This window comes from Vicugna pacos, chromosome 26, assembly GCF_048564905.1.
Source record: "Vicugna pacos chromosome 26, VicPac4, whole genome shotgun sequence".
Taxonomy (NCBI): Eukaryota; Metazoa; Chordata; class Mammalia; order Artiodactyla; family Camelidae; genus Vicugna; species Vicugna pacos.
Window position 1 is genome coordinate 13,727,880 of NC_133012.1, and position 25,942 is coordinate 13,753,821.

The 25,942-nt window shown below is 32.6% G+C and overlaps 1 protein-coding gene and 1 long non-coding RNA gene across 2 annotated transcripts in view; one reads left to right on the forward strand and one right to left on the reverse strand.

Moving 5' to 3' along the window:
• SGCZ (sarcoglycan zeta) overlaps positions 1 to 25,942 on the reverse strand; it is a 454,199-nt gene that overhangs the window by 183,325 nt on the left and 244,932 nt on the right. The window lies entirely within an intron of this gene.
• On the forward strand, positions 2,275 to 9,571 carry LOC140689482 (uncharacterized). Its single transcript, XR_012064484.1, has 2 exons — positions 2,275 to 2,377; positions 9,480 to 9,571. It is a non-coding gene; the product is annotated as an uncharacterized lncRNA (long non-coding RNA).

Genomic DNA, 25,942 nt, shown 5'->3' on the forward strand with positions numbered 1-25,942 from the left:
TTAAAACTTTTGAAAAGGAATATCCATGTGCAGTGGGGTCACTGGCAGTTTTACTGGACATGCAAAGAAGAATTAGTATGAATTTTACAAGATTTCTACCAGAAAATAGAAGAGCAAACACTACCCAATTTATTTTATGACGCTGATATTACCCTGATGCCAAAATCAAATACAGTTAAAAAAAGAGGGAAAAAACAGATTTATATGTCTAATAAATATAGACCCAACTATCCTTAACAAAATACTTGCAAATAGATTTAGACATGCATGCCCTGAGCGAGCAAGTATTACTGCAGAAATCTAAGGCTTGTTCCATTTTTGAAAATCAATCAAAGTAATCCACAAGATCAAGTACAGAAGAACAATAACATGACCATATTGATTAATGCAGAAAAAAAATGACAAAATTAAACATACATTTATGATTATAACTCTCAGAAAAACAGCAGTTTATGGACAACATAAGGTACCTGATAAACCATATCTATAGAACAAAACCTGCAGCTTATGCATCATGGTGAAAGATCATTTTTCTCCTAATATATGGAATGTTGTAAGGATGTCCACTCTCACACTGTTATTTAACAATGCTGGACACTCTAGCCAGTGCAATACTAAAAACAAGGAAATATATTTCTATGGATGAGAAAAGAAATAAAACTCTCCCTATTTACTGATGATAAGACTGTCTTTGTAGAAAATTTTAAGGGGTTTACCAAAAATAAATATCATAGCACCAAAATACTGTATCCTGCAATCTTCAGCAAAGTTATCGGCTATAAGAGAAACATTTAAAAAACACTATTTCAATGGACTAGCAATGTATGCATGGCCATCAAATGGAAATATATAAATGGAAAGATATACCATGTTTATAAACTGGTAAAGATGTAAATTCTCCCTCGATTAATAAACAGGTTTAGCACAATTCTTATCATTATTCCAGCGAGACTTTTGTAGATACAGACAAGAATATTCTAAAATATACGTGCAAGGCAAGATATTAGAACAAGTTCTGACATAGAAGAGTAAGTGGGAGCAATCAGTCTAAATGATTTCAATTTATTATATAGTTACAGTATCCAAACCTGCGTGGTACTGGTTGAGCGACAGACAAATAGATCAACTGAACATAACAGAGAACCCAGAAATAGATCTACACAAATATGTCCAACTGATTTCTTTGAAAATGGGAAAAGGCAATTCAAGTGGAGAAAAGAAAGTCTTTTCAACAAATGGTGCTCAGGCAACCGAACATCCATGGGTTAAGTTAAAAAAATTAATTTTTAACAACCTCGACCTAATCTCACACTTTACACAAAAATTAATACCAAATGGATTGCAGACAAACATAAAATGTAAAAGAAAAAAAATTTAAAGACAGGAATTTTCATGATACCAACAAGGCAATAACTTGACAACAAAAAGACAATCCATAAAGGAAAACTGATAAATTGGACCTCACCAAAATCAGAAGCTTTTGTTCTGTGAAAGACCCTGTTAAGAGTTTGAATAATAGCCACAGCCTGGTAGAAATATTTGTAAATCACATTATCTGACAAAGGACTAAGTGTAAAGCATATATGAAGAACTCAAACTCACCAGATAGAAATAAACAATCTAATTACAAACTGCAAAACCCATGGACAGACATTTCATTGACGAGGATATGCACATAGCATGTGAGCACAGCATCATTATCTATGATGCAAATTAAAACCACAGTGAGATCTCACTTCATACCTACTAGGAAAGTCTACATACAAAGTGTGAACACCAAATGCTGTCAAGAATGGGGAAGACATAGACTTTCATACATTGCAGGTGGGAATGTAAAATGGTAAAGCCACTCGGGAAGCAATTTGGTAGTTTCTTACAAAGCTTAATATGCAACTATCATACAACCAAGCAATGGCACTCTTGAGTACTCATCCCAGAGAAATGAAAATATACATTCACACACAAATCTGTACAGTAATGTTGTATTATAGCTGTTATGTTAATAATAGTGAAAACTGGAAACAGCTCAGGTTACCCTCAATGGGTAACTCATTAAACAAGCTGTGATGCATCTTATACCACTGAATCCTATTTATCAGTTAGAAAGAACAAGTTACTGATACACACAAGAACTTTGGGTGGATCGCCAGAGAATTATGCTGGATAAAAAATTCCAATTCCAAAGGTCAGCTATTATACGATTCCATTTATGTAACATTCTTGAGGTGATAACACTATTGAGATACAGAAAAGATCGGGGGTTAAGGAGGGGATGTGAGCACAACAGAAACAGGTGCAGCTACAGAAATGCAGTGTAACTGATGCCTGTTTTGATGGGAAAGTTCTGGATCATGATTGTGTCAATGTCAACACCCTGGTGAGATGTTTACAGATTTAAAAGATGCTGCCCTTGGAAGGAATGGGTAGAGGATACAGGGATTGTCTCTGTATTATTTCTTACAACTGCATGAGAATTTATAATTATTTTTAAAGAAAACTTTTAATTTTAACAAGCCTCAGCACTTATTTCATTTTATTGGTATAAACAGTAATGTTACATCATCAGGAAACGTTAGCTCTATACACTCTTCCACGGCAAGCAAAAATATTTATTCTTCAGCATATGGTAAAGAGACGCTTACTCTCTCTAGTTAAAATAACCATGGTATTGTCTAGGTAAACTACAAACTCTACTTAAATACTTTATCCTAACTGGAGACACAGTTCAAGTAAATCAGGTGCAACAAACATATACAGTTGAAATACATATTCCAATCTTCACTTGTTAATAACAAATGATAAGACAAAAGCATTATTCTCATGTTAAATCTCATACAAAAATAGCTTTTGGTATCGAGACAGATATTCTCTCTAAAAACAGTTAGATGACAAATAATACAGTATCTATGTCCATGCTTTTATAAATTATATGAGCATTCTAAATTATTAGCTGTGACAAACTCTGATACAATAGTCAGGAAGTGTGTTTTCCATAACAACACTAAGTCAATTCAGTAATGCATCTTGCATAATGCTTAATTTTATAAAATGCTATATAATATAAAATGCTTAATTTTTCTTCTCTGCTCACTTTATGTATGAATCTGTTATTAATTTATAAAAAATTTAAGGATCCTTTACATAAGATTTATATTAGATATAATGGTGTGAGGAAATTGAAGGCTCTATTTTTTTTTTGCATTTGCATTGTGCTGACCGGCAGCCTTTGAGTCAGCCCATGCATTGGTATAAATTAAGGGCTCAGACAAATTTATTGTGAAAACTAATACAAATATGGACTATTATGCTATGATTTTCCCAAAAGCATAAAAAGAAATGTATTTTAAATTATAACAAGAAGATTAGAACAAATCAATCTTCATATTTATTACCCCAAATGAAATGTAGTTTAATGTTAGTTTCAAAGCAGTTTTTGTCCAAAGATTAAGTAATTTCCATGCAAAAGCTTTAGATCTTTGAAAGTAATGGAATTAAAGATAAAAATAGGAAAGATACATAATTCATTGCAGTAGTTTTCCATGAAACATTACATTTCCAGGAAATATATGCTTATAAGAAGTGAACTCTAGGATATTAGAATATTAATCTTGCACAATAGACCGAACACCATGAAAGGCCTTAGACCCATGCTCACTCAGCCAGCTTCAGAAACAAAACTTGAGGCTATAATCCTTAAATGACTTATGTTAGTTCAACAGCTAATAGGGGAAGCCGTCAGTCAAACCAAGATTCTCTGTTAGTAAAATTATTGGACTTTCTATGAGGCTTCTTGTATATTTGTTGGGGTTTATAAATAAAAAAAATATAAATCTTGAATCATTTTAGTATATCTCCTAGGTAAAAAGTGGAATTTAATATTTGTAAACATCTAATAAAATCAGATACAGTAATTTATTAAAATACAGTTAAATATTTAAGAGAAAATTAAATTGCTAACAATGAAATGAGTTAATTTTTCTAACAGCAACACGTAAAAGCAATAGAAATCTTAGATTACACTTTTAAACTTCCCAGAACCTAAATGCATTCATTCATTCATTTACTCTCTCATATAGTCCACAATGAAAGATGAGTAAGAACAACCAGAGGGATTAATTAAGCAAAGACTATCCTTGATACTGCAGTAGCAAGAAGAATAGTAGCTGGTGGAGTTAAAAACTCCATCAAGCTTTATCTTGGCAATGTTTTGAAGCATATGCAATGAAAGATATTGCACTATTTCTTAATCACTGACAACCATCTCTTGGGGAATCAGAACTGACAAGGTCCATCATACAAAGTTATGTTAGAAAAGGTAAGTCAGCTTACCTAATATATACAAAAAATGTACATACTTGCACCATCTGAAGTTCTACAGCACACACAATACACACACTTATCGGAGTGAATTTTTTTTTTCGAAGTTAGAATAGTTGTAAATAGGGTGAAAAAATGAAAAGGAAGGGGAGCACACAAATAACAATAAGGAACATTCCAAATGAACAAATCTCTGTGGAAGTAGGAACCATTACAACAGTAGACCAAAGATGGTATATAGATGCTAAGAAGATGTTAATAAGGAAAACATACAACTCCAGATGCTCTTGCTACTAAAAAGCAGATTCAGGGACCACCATCTGCAGTACGCTGTTGCCAAGCACATCTTGTAAATAGCCACTGGCAGCAGCTGGAATGAAGATCCATATTAAAAAAACATCAAAAAGGACCACATGGCAGACACTTTTCTAATACCAAGAGACCAGTTTAACTACAATTCTCTACATGTTGCCAGTTTCCTCTGGAGTAAAACTGTAACATTGGACCTCAAGCATCAGCCACTGAATTTGAGCCACTGTTTAATTACTGCATAATCTATCTAAAAAGACTGAACCCTGGATGTTGCTTCTGCAGAACTGAGAAAAGAAATACTATAAATAGGATTGTGATAATACCTTGGCCCACAGCAATTGTTGAGTCTAATAACTAAAAAAGATCAAAAAATTTGGGGGGGAAACCTAACTCCATGATTATATCCAGGCACATAGGCTATTTATATGAATGAGGTAATAATAAGAAGAGTAACTTGAATTTTCTCAGCTCACTGGTGTTCTTAGAATCCGTAGAAAAATAATCCCATGGCTAATCTATTTAATGCCAGACAGACTCTCAAATATTAAATTAAGAAACTGTATCAGATTCTTATGAGTTTGGGCAGTTAGGGAAATTCCCCAGGACTCAATTCTTCTTGCAGAGACTCAGAAAGTAACCTTGCTGTGCGTTTAAGAATTAGGATCACATTCTGAACTTGAGATGGAATACTATGAAATTCACCCTGAAATCCTCTCCCTCACCATAGTAAACAGAGTAGCAGTGAACAATATTATGTACAAAAGGGGTAGAATTATATGAACACCATCATGTGAGTGCTATCATACATTATGTAATGTTGTATAGATAACATATGTAATAAAATAACAATGTAATATAATCCAGGATGCCTTTAGAGCAATAAGAAACACGGGCAATGTGAAAAATGTAACTCTCTATTAAACATGTGCAACATTGAGGCAGAAAGGAAACAAGGTCTGCCAGTCCTTGTGGACAGAGGTGCCATTGTGAATGAACAGCAAGGCCATGGTTATGTGATGAAGCCAAGACACACAGAGCCCGAATCCCCAACAAGGATCTGCACTAACAACATAACACTGTCAACGAGGGCAGTTGAATGCACAAGCAATCATCCTGATCCTCTCTACAAAGGCACTCTCAAGGATGCCTTAGCATGCAAGCATGCGGGCTATGCGTGCTTGATTTCAATCTCCACTGGGGAATTAAGAAAAAAAAACGAAGTGTAGAAATAGGCTTTATATAAGTCAGCCTCGCCTAACATAAAGGGTCAGGAGGGTAATAAGCAGTATTGAATTAACTTGAAAGCATAGGCAAAAATGTCTGTGTTGAAATATAATCGTCCGCCTTATCAAGAGTGTCCCAGTATCTTTGGTAGTAATTTGAAAGCAGCTATAATTTTATTTAAATATATCATCAGGAAATCACAACCTCTGGTGACCACTGCTGCTTATACAGAATCAGACCAGTTCTTTTCACACACGAGGAAGTGTGCCAGTCAGTAGAACCATACCATGGTGACGACTTAGATTTTAATTTAACCTATTTTAAGATTCTCAGAAAGTTTAAAACCTCTCATCTCTGTCATTACAATGGATTTCTGTGCCATTGCTACAGGGCAAACTCGTTCAGAGGAGAGCTCTGAAGTGTACACAAAGGACAGAATTACCTGGGCCCCAGCTCTGTTTTTCCTGATCTGTGGATTCTTTTCAAGGATACTACAAAAGTGATATTTCAAATCCCTCTCGCAGCATCCACTGGAATCATCTCAGGACAGGCAGAATATGGTAGCTTTATGAATATTCATAGCAGCACATGTCCCATTATGATTCAGTGTGCTGTGCAAAATACAGCTGCTTTGCTCCAAGCCCACCAGGAAAGCACAGGGTACTTGTTTTAAGTGGTCCCCAAGGTCAGAAACTAGTTAGCAATTTCATAGTTAGAAAATTATCCATCTCACTATTCAAGGTAAAAGCAGAGTCTCTTTCAAAGCATTCAGGGAGCTATAAACTGGCTTCTCTCTTTGCTACTAAAAGTGAACTATTTGAAGATGGATAAAAACAAAGATAGACTCTGTAGGAAATTTAGCTCCCTTCAGGTCTTCACATCTTCATTTTTTTCTGTCCTTTATTTTTGATGAGTATTTACATGACGACAGGTTCAGTGATTTTAAACTAGAAAATTTGCAATCTGTTAGGAGTCTACTGTTAGTAAAATCCAACCGTGTGTCAGGGTTAGTGTAACCTAGCAGACATATCATTAAACTAAGAAACAGATGGTTTCACTTATATTTTACATTTTTGCTTATATTTGAGAAAGTTATTTTTTCACTTTTAATATGAGATAAAAAAATAATTACACAGAGCCAACTTTTAAAAAGGAACAAGATCAGCAGAATGAGAAGACAAGCCACAGACTAGGAGAAAATATTTGTGAAAGACTTATCTCATAAAGTACTGTTACCCAAAATATAGAAAGAACTCTTACATCTCAGCAATGAGTAAGTGAACAAACTAATTAAAAATGGGGGAAAGACATGGGCACGTCACCAAAGAAGATATGTGGATGACGAATAAGCATATGAAAAGATCCTCAAAAATTAAAACAATGAGATACCACCACACACCTATAAGAATAAGCAAAATCCAAAACACTGACAACATGAAATACTGGGGTGGGGTGGGGGGGATGTGGAGTAGAAGGAACTTTCATTTATTGCTGGAAGAGAGTAACACTCCACCGCAGTTAGAACGTGCACATGAGGCAACTCAGATTCCTCATTACTCTGCACATGTTTGTGAACAACCAAAAAAGTGCTGAGAACAACGGTTTGGGATATGTAGATGATTTTTGCAAGCAGGCAAAATCACAAATCCACCAATAACACGGATCAACTGTTCATTACTTAAAATGTGCAAAAATGTCTTACTGTCTTTCATCTTAATGACCCTATGTTTTCTTTTGGGTCTGCAATGATGCAGGATGATCTAAGGAAAGAGATCTTTTATGATCTTTTACAGCAGAATGGAAACAAGGATCATCTACATAATGGATAAATCTTAAATTCAGATATTTCAATAAATATCTTTTACCAAAATAATGATTTTAATTTAAAATAAGTAAAGATTTTTTTTAATGTAAACTTTTTTTGGGAGAAGAATTGTCATATTTCTTTTAACAAACCAAATTAACAGCTTTGGAAGTGTTCTCAATCCATATTGCATAATGAAAACACAGTATAACAATTTATGTTTAGTTTTAAAAGAATAATTGGTATATAATTATAATACATCACTCAATTTATAATTCTAAGCATCTACCTCTTTCCTGTATATGTTTGGCCTTATTGTTTAGGAATAATTACAGTAGTGTTCCTTTAACTCCAACCAAATTAAAAACATTGGGATAATTTATCCTTATAAAGTACAAAGACATTATTAATGAGCTTCTGGATAAATACATGTGCATTAAAACTGTTTAGCTCCAAACTAAAACATAAATATTTTTTCCTGTAAGATAATTTATCATGAGAAATTTTCAGTAAAATTAGTAAGAAAGACCATATCTATATTAAGTACTTAGTAAATACATTTGGCATAATATGATAATAAGGATATGTTGATCCTCTAGGGTCTGAGAATCAAAACTAAACTAGGATCAACATATATGATTCTGGAAGTATTTATAATTTCCTCATGTATAAGCTTATAAATACATAGCAATTGTAAGTTTTTAATCACAAATACTGGTGGATATCATCACCATGAGAGTAAAAACCACACAATTAAATATAAGATTTCTTGTTTCCTAAAAATTACTAGAATACTCTTGATGAGACACAAATGTATGTACATAGTATTAACATAGAAATATTTCTTTGATATAAATCATGACTACAGCTGAAAAAGACAAATAATAATTTATAATGGTAACAATAATTTTTGATAAGAACAAAAGCTTACCAGTGGAAAAATGTTATTGCAAAATATTCATATACAGTAACTAATACATATTTTAAAAAACACTAGTAAAAACTTTTTAAATAACTGGACATTATAAAACTCATCAAGGTATTACATTATCTTAGTAGAATTTACTCTAGGAAACACTTTCTTGATGAACAGTTACTGGTTTAACATAATATGAATTAAAATATTTTTGGTTTCACAAACACAAAATAAAAAGATATTCAAAATAAGCAAAGTCAAGGTATCTATCAGATCAACGTGTCAGTGTTAAAATAGTTCTATATTTTCTATACAATTTTCATTAAAAAAAAATTGCACTCTGGGTCAGGAAACACCAATCAGTGTTCATTTTCCAAGTTAATGACATTATTGTGATATTTTTCTACCTAACTGGTTGGGTCACAGAAAGGCTATCATTTTCACTCCACCTAAAAATAAAGTAATATACTCAAGTGTATAGAAAGTGATGATGACCCCTCCCAAAAGTCATGTTGTCTTAACAAAGACAGTACCAGAGTAAAACAGAAAAAAGAATAATTTCTCTTAAAAATCATGTTTTTGGGGTTTCATAAGACTTTTTAAAACTATCACATTATCAAACTCAGAACTAATTATAATCCTAAAGTATGGGAAATAGTAGTAGTAATTATGATATAAACACCAAGAAATTGCAGGATTAACTAAGGTTTGCGAAAACTCTTTTGGTGCTCTGTATCTTTTTCTGGAAACCCGTAACTCCTTAGTCTTTCTGTAAGTGAAGTCTTTTTCCTTGATTTTTATCTACCTATATCTGTTATCATATTTCTATGTACAATACATCAAGTTTAGGTTTCATAAAATTTTGCGAACTTTAATTTTCTAAAATTTTTCTCACTTATTCTAAAGGGTTTTCAAGAACTGCATGACCCAGTTCGTGTTAACTGATGGTGAAGTGGTCTTCAGTGAGTCTTTATAAAAAATAAATAGCATTTACATTTCATGAGTTTTACTAATTCTGAATGATATCTAAGAGAAATGTTCAGCTAAAATAAATAAATAAATAAATGGGTCACTGAACATTAAAAGATAATTTAGAATGAACTGAAATCTGTAATAAAATTCACACCTGCTCCCATATATATTAAAATATATTACAATGGTTTATGAAGTACTCTCTTTATGTCTTATTGCAGAAATAAAGTTCTATTTCACTAAGATAATAGCTTAAAATTATAACTATTTTCAAATTACATTTTTATGTATATGATAATTAAGAATGAAAAAACTTTCTTCTACATCTGCTCTTGCCCTCATGTTAAACCAATTTTATTATCACATTATACATATGAGATAATCTCGTTAAAAACATTGCTAATTTCCTACCCTCAGCTCTGAATTAATATTAGGCAAGAAAGTATATACAACGTGAAAATAACAAATTCATTACATAAATAAATGTTTCTACTAAGAATAATATTAATTTCCATCAGTATTTTTAATTGTATAGGTGTTAGTGAAAACATCTGACAAAGCTTCATCAATAAATAGAATTTGCTCTTCTTTCTGTATTTCAACAGAAGTAGAAAGTAAAAAGAGCTTCTGTGAAAAATAATATCTTTAAATAATTTCCCCATCTGTAGTAGTATTCTTTGCCAAATTTGAATAAGTCATCATGTGGGGAAAATATATACAGAGGAAATAAGAAATCCCTTACTGAAGGGAATAGAAATATTTCCATTGATGAAGAATATCTGATACTGGGAAGAGTCACTTACAACAACATAATTTAACATTCTCTTAAAAGCCTATTTTACATTCAAAACTGAAGTATTAAAAATGTATGTATTTTGTATGAAATACATGATTTAGATAATCAAATCCTTCTCATTTGGATCATTATAATACCTAATCTGCCTCCTGTACATGCTTATATACACATATCTAAATTATTTTTCAAGTCTTGCATATTTAGTGTGGATGACTCAGATCTTTTTTTTTGTTTGGACTGTGTATATCTAAATTTATAGGCACACACACACACATGAATATATATATAAACTCATGAGTTCACATAGAAAGAAATGCTAGAAATTAGTTCTTAAATCAATTTGATTAATACCAGAAGTATATTTTGCAGTAATAGTCATCATTATTCTCTTTCAATGTTTAGGCATATTTTTACTTTATAGAGAACTCTATGAATTAATTTCAAGAATGGAAAAGATAAATTATACTAGGTAGCCCTTCATGCAAAATTAAAATATATCTGCCCATTAGAAAGAAAAAAGCACTTTCCTAAATTATATATTGCAGACATTCTCCTCCAAAGAACTTTGAAAGCATATTCATAAGCTAAAATACTTAAATTTACTGTTAGATTTTGATTCACACTGAAAAATCAATTACATGCCCTTGACAAAACCTTTTATTATATCCAAATGATTTTAGCCACCAAAAAGATATTGAAAAAATTTTAAAGTCAGAGACAGCTTTAATCTGAAAGTGCATCATTCCAAAATATGTGAGATAAATTTGAAAAGGTCAAATCTTCTATAACGCTATAATGAAAGCCATTCTTTGGACTTCTTTACAGTTGAAGTCGCCAAAAATCTATGCTGAATACCAGAAGACTTAGGTATCCAGATATATATTCTTTCCACAGAAATCTGATATCATATTGTGGACGTATTCAATGAGTTATTATGTTGTTATTTTAAAAAACAAATTATTTCAAATCAAATTCTGAGTACCTATAGAGTTAGAAAGAGAGAGCTCTACATTTATAAATTGAATAGATATTTATTTTTCATATAATTTTGTGGTATTAAATAACAAAATAATCATATTTTAATTTAATATTAATGAAAATACAAAGCTTTATTTTCTTTTTATTTAATGGACATATCAATTTCTAAGTATTACTCTCTTCTATAAATGGCATGGTTTCCAATTCATAGTAAAAGAATTTGGAATTAGTACCAAAATACAATTAAAACAATGGATGAATAATACAAAACTAATAATACTAAAAAATAAAGTAAAAATAGTAGCAACATTAATTTAAGAATTTTTAAATAGAAATCCCCTTCTGCTGTCATTTAAATAACTGATATCTCTATGAATGATTCATTTTAATAACAGTGATTGTTATTAAAACAGAAGAAAATACATCTGATTGAAAAATGTATTAAGATTAAATTTTCATTAATGGTCCAAAATAAAGCTAATATTTTAACTTATTTTTCATCTTCATTGGTTGGTTTCTATTTACAAGAAAGCTTTGTACTAGAATTTGTTGGAACTGTAATAAAACCAAAATCCAATTTTCTACCTTCCAGGATCTTAGTCTTAAAGCCAGAAGATAAAATAATCAGAAGTAATTCCAATTTAACGAACTTTATGACAAGTTCCATATGAGTGACACAAACACAGCAAATACACTACTTTAAACGGTGTAATATTGGATATATATGTATATGTGTGTGTCTAGTTTATTAAAATGATACACAATTTTAAAATGGCTTATTCTCTTAAATGAAATAATACTTAAAACAAAGCTCACATGATGCCAGATCTCTCTTTCTAACTCTATAGCTACTCAGAATTTGATTAAGAAAAATATGCTTCCATTTATCAAGCACTTTCCATATTCCAAACCTTGAACAAGTACCATTAAGAATGTTTATGCACAGATTCCTACAACTTGGTGAAGTAGTTATTACTATTCTCGCTTTCAGATGACACGATGGAGTTGTCACTAGTTAAGTTACTTGCCAGAGTCTTATACAGTTAAATAGCCAAGCAAGAACTCAAACTCAGTCCTGTTTGAATTCTACTTTCATGAATTTTGCCCTGTGCCTCACTGTCTTGGAGAATCAGTTCCCAAACTCCTCTATGCACTTCCAAAAAGAGGAAGAAACTCACCTATTCTTTAACAAACTATTGTATTCCCCTAATTGTCCTTTCCTAAATACCCTGCCTAAGACTTACCACAGACTACAATGTTTTGTTGTCTTGGGGAACTCTCTGAAGAACTTCTGCTGATGGCAAGTGTTCTTCCTCTAATTTATGATTTGGGTATATTCAATTTATTCTACTTTACATATTTCCATCCTTCGAAGTTCATGCTTTGTATCTTTTACTTCTGTCAATAATTTATAGTTAATAAGTGATAAGCTTACTATGATTTTAACTCTATAAATGTCTCTCCATAAAATTACTTGTGTGAATTCCCACTGGCACACTGCTTTTGCATTTCATTAACAAGAAAAGAGTCCAAACCTGCTGGTAAAAACCTTTAGGACAAACTTTGAGATACTGAAGCACTTTGGTTTTAAACATTTGATTTTATGGGGTCATTAATGAATGTTAATATTCTTCACTGTAATTTATTATCTGTATTTTTATGCTTCTTAGCACTGTGAGCTGTTTTACATACTAGTGATTTTTATACCCTATTAGTATTCTAAATAGAGTTTGGGTAGGAGAAATGACACAATTATCTTATTTTTATTAGATATCCCCTCATAGTAGTTTTACACTATTTTATTCTCCTTCCACAGTTTATCATCTACTAAACCTGTCTAAAATGATATGTACAACAGGCTAATAAATGGTTCTGTTTAGCTAAATCTGCTCTGGTTTAATAACCATGAAAATACTAGGTCTGAATTTCCTAAATTGTAAACATCATAAGCAATTATTTGAAGTGCTCTGATTTTCTTCACAACACACAACACTCCAGACTATCTTATTTTTAAAAATGTAAAAGAGAGGGAAGTATATGATGAAATGCCATACCTCTTATTCAGCTATTGGAATCTTTTCAGCTAATGAGGTTCCTACCATAATCAATTTAGTATAATTGCTCTACTCAGCAATCCTTAGCTCTTTACATATGGTTGACACTATTTTTGCTTTTGGTCTTGTTTTGTTTTTCCTGGCGTTTTCTTAGATTTAAAGGAACTCACTCAATATTGTTCATAAAAGGAGGTAGGGGATGAGTTGAGGGCATTCATTTTAATAATCAAATGTCTTAATAATGGATATGGAACCTTGAAAATGAAGGGCAGAAAATACCAAATGCTAGTGAGGATGTGGAGCAACAAACTCTCATTCATTGCTGGTGGGAATGCAAAATGGTAGAGCTGCTTTGGAACACAGTTTAAGAGTTGTCTTACAAAACTAAACATACTCTTATCATAGATCTAACCCCAAAGGAGTTGAAAACTTATGTTCACAAAAAAACCTGCAGCAGATATTTATACCAGTTTTATTCATAACTGCCAACTCTTGGAAACAACCAAGATGTCCTTCAGTAGGTGAATAAATAAATAAACTGTGTAACATTCAGACAGTGAAATTTTATTTAGCACTGAAAAGAAATGAGCTATCAAGTCATGAAAAAAAATCCATGTAGGAATTTTTTTGGTGAAAAAAGGCAATCTGAAAAGGCTACCTACTGTATGATTCCATCTATATGACATCAGGAAAAGGCAAATCTTTGACCTAGGACACAGTTCTTTGGTTTCCCGTGACCACCTGGGTAGTTCTCTACTCTTGACAGGTAATGAAAAACAATTTTTCTCCCCCCTCCACGTCTCTGAGTATCCTGAATGTACAGTCTCGATTTTCAGCTGCTTCCTCCAGAGGATCAAATACCCCAACTTGAAAGGACATCTGAATGCTAGATTCATCTGACTTCTTCCAGTCCTTTCTGAGATCACAACCTGGTTATTCCCTACTATCACATTAGTTCTTTGATTATACTAATAAGATGTTTTTCTGTATCTGTGAGTCTGTTTCTGTTAGGTTTGTTGCCAGAGGAGAGAGGGGTAGGGAGACACATAGAATAGGTAAACGGGATTCTGAGATCCAAAACTCCATCTGTAAAATAAATAAGCCATGGGGATATAATGCACCCATGGGGAACACAGTCCATAATATTGTAACAATTTTGTATAGTGACAAATGGTAACTGGTCATATAGTGATCATTTTATAATGTATTAAAATATGGAATCACTATGTTGTACACCTGAAACTACTATAATATCACTAAATATTGTATGCTAATTATATAACTAAAGAAAATAATTTTTAAACCTTAAAGCAGATATAAAAATACACATTTTTCTCCTGCTATTAGAATCTGAAGACTGATGGGTTGATACATGTCTTTTATTATATTTTCAATAAAATTTTGAAATACTTTTTTATATCCCATCATTATATTTAAAATAAACTGTTTGGCTTGTTTTTGACAATGACAGCATCAAAGTTCTCCCTCAGACTGACTAAACTTCAGACAGGTTTTCTCTTGACTCTAAAGAAATGTATTTTCTAAGAGCACTTACTCTAGAAAACTTGTAATTGTAAATTATTTCTTTGCCACTTTGAAATATAAATCTTCTCTAAGCCTCTTGCCACTTTTGAAACCCAGGAGTATCCTTCTCAAGGACCTGAGAGCCATCCTTGGAAACATAAACATCAAGAAAGACAGCATCCCTATCGCCCAGTCTCTGTGGGAAGGTAGGAGCCTAACCTCCATTAGCCACAAATAGCACACACATCTAGCCTAATCAAGCTGACCAGCCCCCTGTTAACATCCTTCATTAGATTCCAGTAGCTCTTCTAAATGCTTAAAACTCTCCTGCCCTTTGTTTCAAGAGAGTTGAGTTCAATCTCTCTCATCTCTTGCAATAATCTTGACCTCTATTGCAACAGTCTTGAATTAAGTCTTTGAACTTTTCATTTTGTCCAGTGCAATTTTTCTTTGACATTTAATTAAAAATTAATTTTAATTCATTTCTGGGAATTTGTACTTTTTGATTCATGAAAGCAGTGTCATCTTCTAGATGAAAAATTTCACCAGCTAGTCATTTATATATATTTTTTAATGCAAAGATAAAACATGACAAACTAATGGAACAGAAAAGAAACTCAGAATTCAATTCGAACACAAATAGAATTCAATTTTACAGAACATGTCAGTCCTTTCAGGCTCTTAATTTTATTAAATATATAAAAGTAACATAGATACCTGCAGAACTCTCATTTTACTTAAAAATTCATTAGCAAATTATATTAATAAGGCTATTTTGTAAGAGACTACCATTGCATACAAAAATTAGAATGAGAACAATGACTGAAAACCTGCAACATTTTTAAGTTATTACTTATTTTTTCACTGTTGCTGGGATGAACAAATCTGTTTTGGTGGCCATAAAATATGAAATGGGTATAAAACTGTCTCCTCAAAAAATTAAAAAAGATATTTCTTATTAAAAGGATTACAAATATAATTCTAACTGGCATTGCACTTTTACTAATCTAAATCAACTGTATGCCCCAAAGACTCTGTCCATCTGAATTAATTTTAGTCAGTGTGTGTGTGTGTGTGTGTGTGTGTGTGTGTGTGTGTGTGTGTGTGTAAAGGCAGTTAAGAGGCTGAGAGTGAAAGGAAGGAAGGAGGGGAGTTGGTTAACTTGGTTGCATTTTTATTATATACAAAATGTATGTACTAAAAACAATGATGTGGTAAAGAGAAAGAGTTAAAAACTAGGGAAAACACTTGAAATTGGCATTTTATGAAACTTTAATGTATCAGGAATAAATTTGATTGGATCTCACAGCCACACCCAGATTGATTACGGACTTTTGTTTTAACATCTTGCTTACATAACTTTATGTATCTTTTACATAAGTGAAATGGTTTGTAAGTCTATATATCTCTGGTATCATATTGTTATTTATTGTAGAATATCTTTGACCTTCCATATTCTGCCTGGGAAGTATCAATATTGCTTGAGTCTGATGCTAAGTGCATAGGCTTCGGGAACTCAATGACAGAGTCGAAAATACACTGCAAAATGAAGCCTGCTGATTCTCTCCTCTTGGTCTCAATCTGTCCTTTCTTCTTTACTCCTTCCTATCTCTCCCCTTCTCCATCTAGCTCCCCTCTTCTCTTCTCTCATACCCCTCTCTGATGAGTACAAAAGCTCAGTGGTTTCCATGTGAAGTTAAAATTCATGGAATCAATCTGTTTATTTCTTCATCCAAAAACCATTTATTGAGTGACTACTACATGCTGGGCTGTGTTTTAGATAGCAGCTCAGGAAATCAATGTATTTTTCATATCCATGCACATAACAGAAACATACCATTTTTTTAAAAAAATAAGAATTCTAATTTTAATGTTTCATATTCTCATATAAGCTCTGTTAAGTTCTTCTGAAGTCAGAATCAAAAAGAAAAAAAAAAACCTCCTTTTACCAAATCATTTCTGATACAGAATATTGGAATTAGAAGAGTATATAGGCCTGTTCTGCTAACTCATATCTCAAGTACTGTTCTTAAGTAATCGACAATCTCATTCCTAGTTTTACATACTCACATCCAATTCATGATCCTCTTTACTCCAAATCCCTAATAGCCACTCCCTGACAGATACATCCCACATGCAAGTGCATGCATGCACACACACACACAAGCACAGGCACACATCAAGACACAGATACATGCATGCACCTACACACTCCACTGGATCAAAAGATAAAGTATTTTCAAAGGAAAAGGCATCATACATCAGGGATCTCTTAGTGCATTACATGTTCCTATAAATTATTAGGAATGTTCAGTTGTGGTGAGTATACACAGATTGCTAAGGTTATTTGAGAGCTAAGCTGTCTTACTAGTGGCAGGACACTATTTTCGTAATACACTAAATAGTGCTCTTGGGTCTTTAAAGAATTTATGTACTTTCCAATGAAAAAGAAGTTATAAGATCTTAAAAAATGCAAGTTTATCACATACTTTAAAAGATAGAGCTGACATCAATATGAATATAGTTTAAATTTATATCTATTTTTATTCATTTTCCTTTGCTTGAAATATACATTTTTAAAGTTACTGGAAATAAGAAACATCTTAGGGAAAAGAAGTCAAGAAATAGAGTACTCATCTTTGCCCTGCGATTCAGTCTAGTAACCCATGGCTGCACATACAGATTATAAATTAGTGTCTTGGGGAACCTCTTTGGTATTTCATTTTAATAGCTCATCTTGGAGAATATATTTGGATCATGTATCACTGACATTTAAATTTTGACCCATATAGAAATAAATTTTCAAAAAATATGTCAGAAACCTAGATACTATAAATCTTTTATCTTTGTAGAATAATAAAACTCTTGCCATTAGTTGCTTAGGAATTGTTCAATAAATCTAAGACAGTTTGGGCATAAATAGTCATGGGTCAGTATGACTCATCATTAATGTTTGTAAAAATTAGTACAATCATTTATGATTGAGAATAAAAATCTAGACATGATCTTACTTTGATAGGGATAGAGATAAATTTTTCATAAGGCAAATAAATGAATAATACTAGATGTGTAAAAATGTTTGTTATATAGACATGATTTCATGATGAAATTGTGCTAAACAGCATGAATTAAATGCGTGTTTTCACTGGAATTTGACACATTTTAAAATGACTATAACTTAATAAAAAAAGTTTAAAAAATGTGTGTTTTGTGTATTATATAAGCAGTTGCATTATTACAGCCTTTTAAACATTTCACTAATTTCAAAATGTAACATCACTGAAATGGTCTGATTTAATGAATTGGGTTAATGTATAAGGACTGGCATTAGCTGAACAATAACACATTAAAATTATACTTCTTCATGTTCTAATACAAATACCAGAGAAGATGTTCTATAAAATGATTACTGTAAAATGACTATCATATTACTTAAACCTGAAAGGAATTCAGTAACTGTTTAGTGAATTTATTGAACAGAGGTAACTTAGGAGAACTGCATTCATTTCATACTATTCTATTCATTTTATGGCTTATCCAAGTTTGTGACTATGAATAAAACCCACACATGTAATTCTTAAAGTGGAATAAGACTCTAGGAAGGAGTAAGAAAGCCCTTTCCATTTCAGTCTTCCACTCTTTGCATCAAATCAAACCTTCCCAGAGACAAGAACACTTCTGATGTCACATTGTCACCACCACATCTCTTCTGCCTCAAGGTTCAACTGTCCTAGTTTTCTTGAGAGGATTTGGAAAAATTCCATTTTGTGATATTTCAACCAGCCTAGATGCCCCTCTGTCACTAAATTTTCTCTATGTTCCCTTTTCTTTTTTGGGGAATGATACCAACTTCTACCTACAACAAATACCAAGAAGTCAACATCGACATTTCTTTCTCTCTCACACTCCAAATTCCAGTCACCAAGTCTTGTCAGATGTTACCTTCTCCATGCTTTTTAAATCTATTTTTCTCTTTCTATCTTCATCACCATTATTGGATTCAAGTCCTTCACCATCACTCACCTGGGCTACTGTTATAACTTCTAACTCTCTCTGCATTTATTCTGTTCTTTTTCTAAATCACTCTCTGTGTTAAATCCGGAATGATTTACTTGAAATGTGAATACAACTCTTTTTGTGTCATGGTTGCAGATAATTGAATTAATCATACTCCTTACCACAGTAGACATTATCATCGTTGCGTCCTGCAAGTTTCTTTCGGGTTTTACTTGTTTCTTTCCCTCTTTCCTTTTATTCTGTATCCCCTGCTATAGGGGGATATGCATTTTATGAGGGCTGGGAAAGAAGGCCTCAGTTTTCCTGTTTTATATGCAATGTGCTAAGTATGAAGAATTACTCTAGATCTGATATATATTTTTACCTTTGTTGGGAGATTCTAAAATCAGATATAATGTAGAGTTGAGACATTTGTAGTATCTTGGTTTTTCTCTTATAATCTTATTTCTTTCATCAACAACCATTGTCAGAAATGCATTGCTCGAGAAAGTTTCTGAGAGTGTGATGGGAGCAAAGCAAATGAGCAACAGTGAGAGCTAAAGAATGGCTTTTTCACAAATCTAAACAAAAGTACTTCTTTTCAGCTATTTTCCACTATTCATTCTAGGATGCCTCATTAGCCGGAAAGAAAAAATACTTTAAATAGCCAAAGTTAATCTGGGAATACCAAATTTTTCAAGATATACTGGATAAAATGTAGACTATCTTTGTGATTTTTGTTCAGATTTGTGTATATATTATTCAATAACAAGACTGATTTTTCAAAACATATATTTTCCTATTACTGCCAACTTTTGTTTTATTTAATGTTATTAGATACATACTATTGGCTTTTCCATATAAAATTTACTATTAGCTACTCAGACAATTGAATTTTAGTAGTATATGACTTTTTTTCATTAACTGTACAGAAAATTTTGATCCAGCAAACTAATCACTTTTCTCTGAATTTTTCTGCATAAATTTCATTTCATCTTTTCAAAGATAAATGCAGTGGTTCAGGAAAAAATGCACTTATTTAACTAAAAGAGAACCATGACTTTGATTATACTCCTGTGTTAGTTTACTACTGCTGCTATAACAAATTACCAGAAATTAATGATTTAAAACAATGCAAAATTTAGATTAGAAATTCAAAGTGGGTCTCATTGGACTAAAATCAAGGTGTTGGCCAGTCTGCATTGGGGGGTATTTGTTTCTTTGCCTTTTCCCGTTTCTGCATTCATTGGCTTGTGGCCTCTTCCTCTAACTTCTAGACCTAGAGTATAGCATTTTGAATTTCTCTTGACTCTGACACTTCTAACTCCCTCTTCTACCTTTCTAATCCAAGATAACCTCCCCATCTCAAGGTCATCTGATTCGCAGTCTTAACTGTATCTGCAAGTTTAATTCTCCCTTGCATATAATCTAACATTTTAATAAACTCTGGAAATGCAGAAATCTTTGGGAGCCAGCATTCTGCCTCTAACAATACCTTCTGAAGTTTAACTTAAAATTTTAATACCCATTGTAATTACAAATTACAGTTTTCCTTTAAAATAATCGAGACCAGAATCTAACAAATTGTGAAATTTTGTTTTTAAACCATACATTGTCCCAAAAGTGTCTGTGCATTGTGCATAGAAGAAACTTGGGAAATACCTGATACTGAATAAAGTTAAACTGTCTTCTTTAGAAAAAATTTATAATTTATACCACATAAATCTATTACACAGTTTATAAAATAGATGAATTAACACATGAGAGACCTATATCACTTTAAACTTGACTGCTTTTAGTATGTATATTATAAGATTCATTTTTTTCCTCAATGGCATTTTCATGTTTCTAAAAACATGCAATAGCATATATCACACATTTCTAGAAGTAAAGAGCTCTAATGCTGGATAACAATGATGCTTGGCTTTGCTAATTTGGTTATGTAGCAGAGGTTTTTTTTCTTAAATCAGATGTTCTAAATGCAACCCCAAAATTTACACCAAAATATATTTAAAATGTATAATAGGATAAACTTTTTATCAAAAGACATTTTATTGGCAAAAGTACAATGAAATAAACTATCGTATTGAGTATTAGATTAAAAAAATGTGTCTGTAAGTGAAAGACAGTAATACAATCATTCATCATTTAATTTGATTAGTTTTGGTACATTGCTTTTGTTTTTAATAGTAACTAGAAATTGAGAAACTGAATTACTCATACAAAGGAGTGATAAATACTTTTAATTGCCAGAGAGCTTTCAACTCTGCCTTCAACAAAATTAAAGGAAGCTCTATTAGAATTGTTAGCTAATAAATGATTAAACAGCATTTTTCATGATGGATTCCTGTAATTCTTGTGATGCATTTCAGAAATAATTCAGTTACATTGCTATAAAAAGACCTTTTATTTTATTTTACTTTTTCTTGAGACAACTAAGATTTTACTGAGTTTATATCCATAAAAAAGAAAAATAGGAATAGAAGTGATGCTGAACTCTGCCTCACTCAGGCAATAAGTAATATTTATTCATGTGCACATGAATTTATCAAAAAGGAATGAATCCTTCATCTCATTTACATTTGTTTCTATAATCCATTTTTACTTTTTGTTACTAATTATTTCTCAGAGTTTGGAAGATAAACAATATATTTATGTCACTATGGACAGCAGTAATTTTAAAGTATACTGCTACCTACTGAATCAGAAATATGGAGTTCAGCAATCTGTGTCTTACCCAGCCCTCCATGTGATTTTAACATAAGGTAACTGTTGAGAACTTCTGTCCTGAGGCAGTTACTCCCTCGTGTGCCTAGTAACCATATGTTCTTTTCAAATTTCCAAGCTTACTACCTTAAGTTTTGTGTTCTCTTTCTATTAGAAGCAGTTAGAGAAGAACTTCTACCACCAATCTCCCTTCGCATCTGCCACATATATGCATGTGGGCCCATACCTGCTACCTTCTCTTTTGTTAATATCTCCTGGCGAAGCTCAACTCTTCCTTGTGTGCAAAAGATCTCGTCTCTGCATAGACCCACATAATCTCCCCACCTCTCTTTTACATCATCATTGTCTCTCTCTACTGTATTAGACAAACAAACAAAGCAAACACGTAGAACAACCTATTATTTATTTCATCCTAAAAAAACAAGTCAGTCTCCTGATTCCCCATCTCTTTCCAGGTATACTGTTCACCTCATTCTCTCTCTCCCTTTACAGACAACATCCCTGGAAAAAAATGTCTGCCCTCTGTCTCAAATGTCTCTTTTCCTAGTCTCTCTTGAAGCTACTCTAATTAGGCTTTTGTCTGCCTGTCTCCATTTAAACTTCTCTTATCAAGGCATCCAAGGTGTCCATGTTGCTACATTTAAAGGTCAATTTCAGGTGATGTTGTTATTCAAACCAATAGCAACAGTTGACATATGTTCATCTCTTTTCCTTTGGAAAATTGTCTCTGACTTCAAGCAGGCCATATACTCTTAGCTTTCCTATTCAGCTCTGCCTCATTACAGTCTCTTGACTGGCTCCTTCTCATCATACTACCCTGTAACTGAAATATTCAATGGTACTCAATTCTTAGACCTCTGTTGTTTTCTAGCCAGCTCCTCTTCTCTGGAGATCTCTTCTAGTCTCAAACCTTTAAATGCAACCTGTATGCTAAGGATTCTCAACTCTGAATCTGTAGCATGGGTGTGTGATCTGATTCTTGACAGCTCCACTTGAAAGTCAAATGAACACATCAAATTAACCATGCCAAAAGCTAATCTCCCCTATCCCCGAAACTGCCTTTCCAATTGTTCCAAACTAAAACTGTGTATTTATCCTTGACTCCTTTATCTCACACACCATATCCAATCAGCAAATCAACTCAGCTCTGCATTCAAAGTATTTCTAGTTTGTGGTCACTTCTCACCAGCTCCTTCTGATGGAACACAATTCCCCGAGTTTTCCACAGAGCTCACTCTTTCAACTCTTTTAGGTCTTAATTCATACATTGCTTTCTTAGCAATACCTGCCCTTCAAACTGTAACCCATTCTCATCTCAATTTTCCTAGGAACTTATCAATTTCTAGCACACTATAGAATTTACATATTTCTATCATTATCTCTCTCCAGGACTAGAATATAAGTTCCTTGAGACCAAGAATATTTGGCTCTTTTACTCACTGGTTTATCCCCATCATGTAGAACAGTGTTTGGCACATACAAGGACTCTAAAAGGTATTTGTTGAATGAATGAATAAATAAAATAGAAAACTATCACTAAAAACTTTAACCAAATGATGAGTGACTAAAGGCATTTGAACACCATCTTTTTTAACAAAAGTAAGTTTAAAGCCAGAGAAGAAACATCTACTTGTGACAACTAAGGCCCTAGAGATGGAACTCATGGAGCCTTCAGCATGCTAATCTTATTTTTCACTCTTCCACTTGAACAATGCATATTCATTTTTATGAGAGCTATGAATTAATCTCTCTAAATCTTTTGGGAAAATTAAAATTCCAGGGATATGCCATAGTAGGCCTCTAACATTTCCCCTCAGTGGCATTCCTTCAAATATCTGTTTGAGGAGCACAGCATTGAGTGAAGTACCTTTCTAGTTAAAACAGGTTACATTGGAATGCCTGCCAAGTTTTAGATCAAATTGTCTTTAATAGATTTCTCTCTCCTACAAGTATTTATTTGAAGAATATTTTTCAATTACTCTGATTTAAGAATATATGAAAATGGGTTCACTGTACTATTTGAATGAACATATTTTGATATGCTTAAACAGAATTAGGATTAACACAAAGAACAGAGAGATAATTAGATATTTTAATTTGTCTTATTATTTCACAAGTTTAAATAAAAATATATACTATTTATTGAAAACAAAAAACATATCAAATCAAAATACAAGCTTTTTTTAGTGTTAATATAGCACAATCAAAATCTCTGGGCACTATATCACTAGATCCTGGCATTAATGCCATGGACAAAGATATAGCATATTTTACAGTAAACAAAAACTAAAAAAATATGATCATTAACTGTGACTTTAGGTTTCTTCTGAGTGTGCTGTCTTAGAGCTCCTAAATTTAATACAATGATATGGAATTTATTATTTCCAATGATTTTCATTGGACCATCCTTATCATTTCAAACACAGTTATTGTCTATAACTTCATTTTTGCTTGTTAGTTTAGGCAACGCAAAATAAAAAAAAAATTATTATAGGATCCAATTCTTTCTGATCCTGCCTGAAACTAAAAAGCAAAAGTGAGTTAAAATGACAGAGAAATAATACAAAGGAGAGCAATTCGTTCTTGCTCTTTCTTCTTAGAGCACTTTAGAAATTTAAAATTTAACTTTAGAAAACTGGCAGCTGTGAATTCTTTTCTTAATATGTATGTATATCTTTTTTTATAAGCTAAATAAAACTTCTACCAGCTTTAAAAGCCAGGGATGTCTTTCTTAAGGACCTGGAAGCCATCTCTTGGAACCGTGAACAACGAAGACAATGCCCTATGCCCCAGTTTCGGTGGGAAGGTAGGACTCTTAACTCCAGCCAGTTCCTAACTCCAAGTGGCAAACCTACCTCCTTTTACGAATATATGAGAAAATTAATTTTTCTTTTTGGATAAAGGCAACTAGCAAATACAGACGCTGTCCAAGTGACAGGCGACTTGAGGATAAATCATGTGTAACAAATGATGTTGCTGTCTTCTTTCTTGAAGACTCATGGTTTACCTTAAGAAATAGGACTGATCCCCAATTTTCTGAGTAAATGGGTGCTTGGGAACAGGAGAATTGGCCTTGAAAAGGAGATACTGGAGTGTCTATTAGCATAAACAGAAGGAAGCTGAATGATTAATTGTGCAAATACAAAAAGAGTCATTTATACATCAAGCAGTTTTAATTAGTTACACATGTAAAAACTTCTCTAACTAAACCTTAAATTTCTTGTTGTCTACCAATATATTTCACTTTGTTTTCTGTTTGGTGTGTTTCTTACTCATCCATAGTTCCTTGTGAATATGCAGATCATAACTGATGCTCAAAATACAAAATTTAGAACTTTAGAATTTAAGAACTTCAAGAAACCTTAGGGATTGTCTATCCTGGTGCTTCTCAAATTTCAGTAAAGACTCGTCTAGGTGCTTGTGAAACACGGGTCTTCCCAACTCCCTTCTCTGAAGTTTGTGTTTCTGTAAGTGAAGAATGAGGCCTGAGAATGTTTATTGGTGGTGGGGATCTCTAGTAATTCTTACCTTCAGTGGTGTATAAGGAAAAGCTGATCAAGTTCAATTTCCCTTTTGTACAAGGGTATATACTTAGTAAATCTCATAGTAACACGTAGAACCCAGGTCTCCTGATTTGAGACTTAGCCACTTTTTCACTTCCCAACACTCAAAGTTTTCTCAATGATACACAAATTTGCTTGTGCAATCAAAATGCAGGTAGTAATGTTAATCTTAGAATGTTAAGTAGTAATGTTAATTTTAGAAGAACATAAGCACTATTATCAATTTCAACATGAAAAAATATTTTTTAACATATGGTTTAGAGGAAAATTGCTTCCAAAGACTAAAATGAAAACAAAAAACCTCGTAAGTCCATATAGTTTGATTACAAATTATTATACAACAGTTTATTTTAGACTAATTGATTTGTAGATGTGGCCCTTTCTAAAATAATTTGTAATGTACATTATAAAACAACTCTACAAATCTGAATATTTGTCTATAGCCTTTTTCAACCTATGCCATTATCCAGGAACAGAATCTAGTTCTCTAGGTGCATACGTGATGCATGCTCTTTAAAAGCCTGTCCAATTAAGACTGTGTCAGTGATTTAATAGGAAGAGAATAAAAACCAGTCCCCTAAATAATACCTCAGAAAGGTCCCCTGGGAAACAGGTACTTTGCCAGAACACTTTAATTAAAATATGCACCACCCTCAATATATTACAAGTAATCTGTATCCTCCTCGGAGAAAAGGTCAAGGGCTTAAAAGACTTTTGCACCCTCTGGAAGTATTTTTAGGGGGAAGTGAACTAGATAAA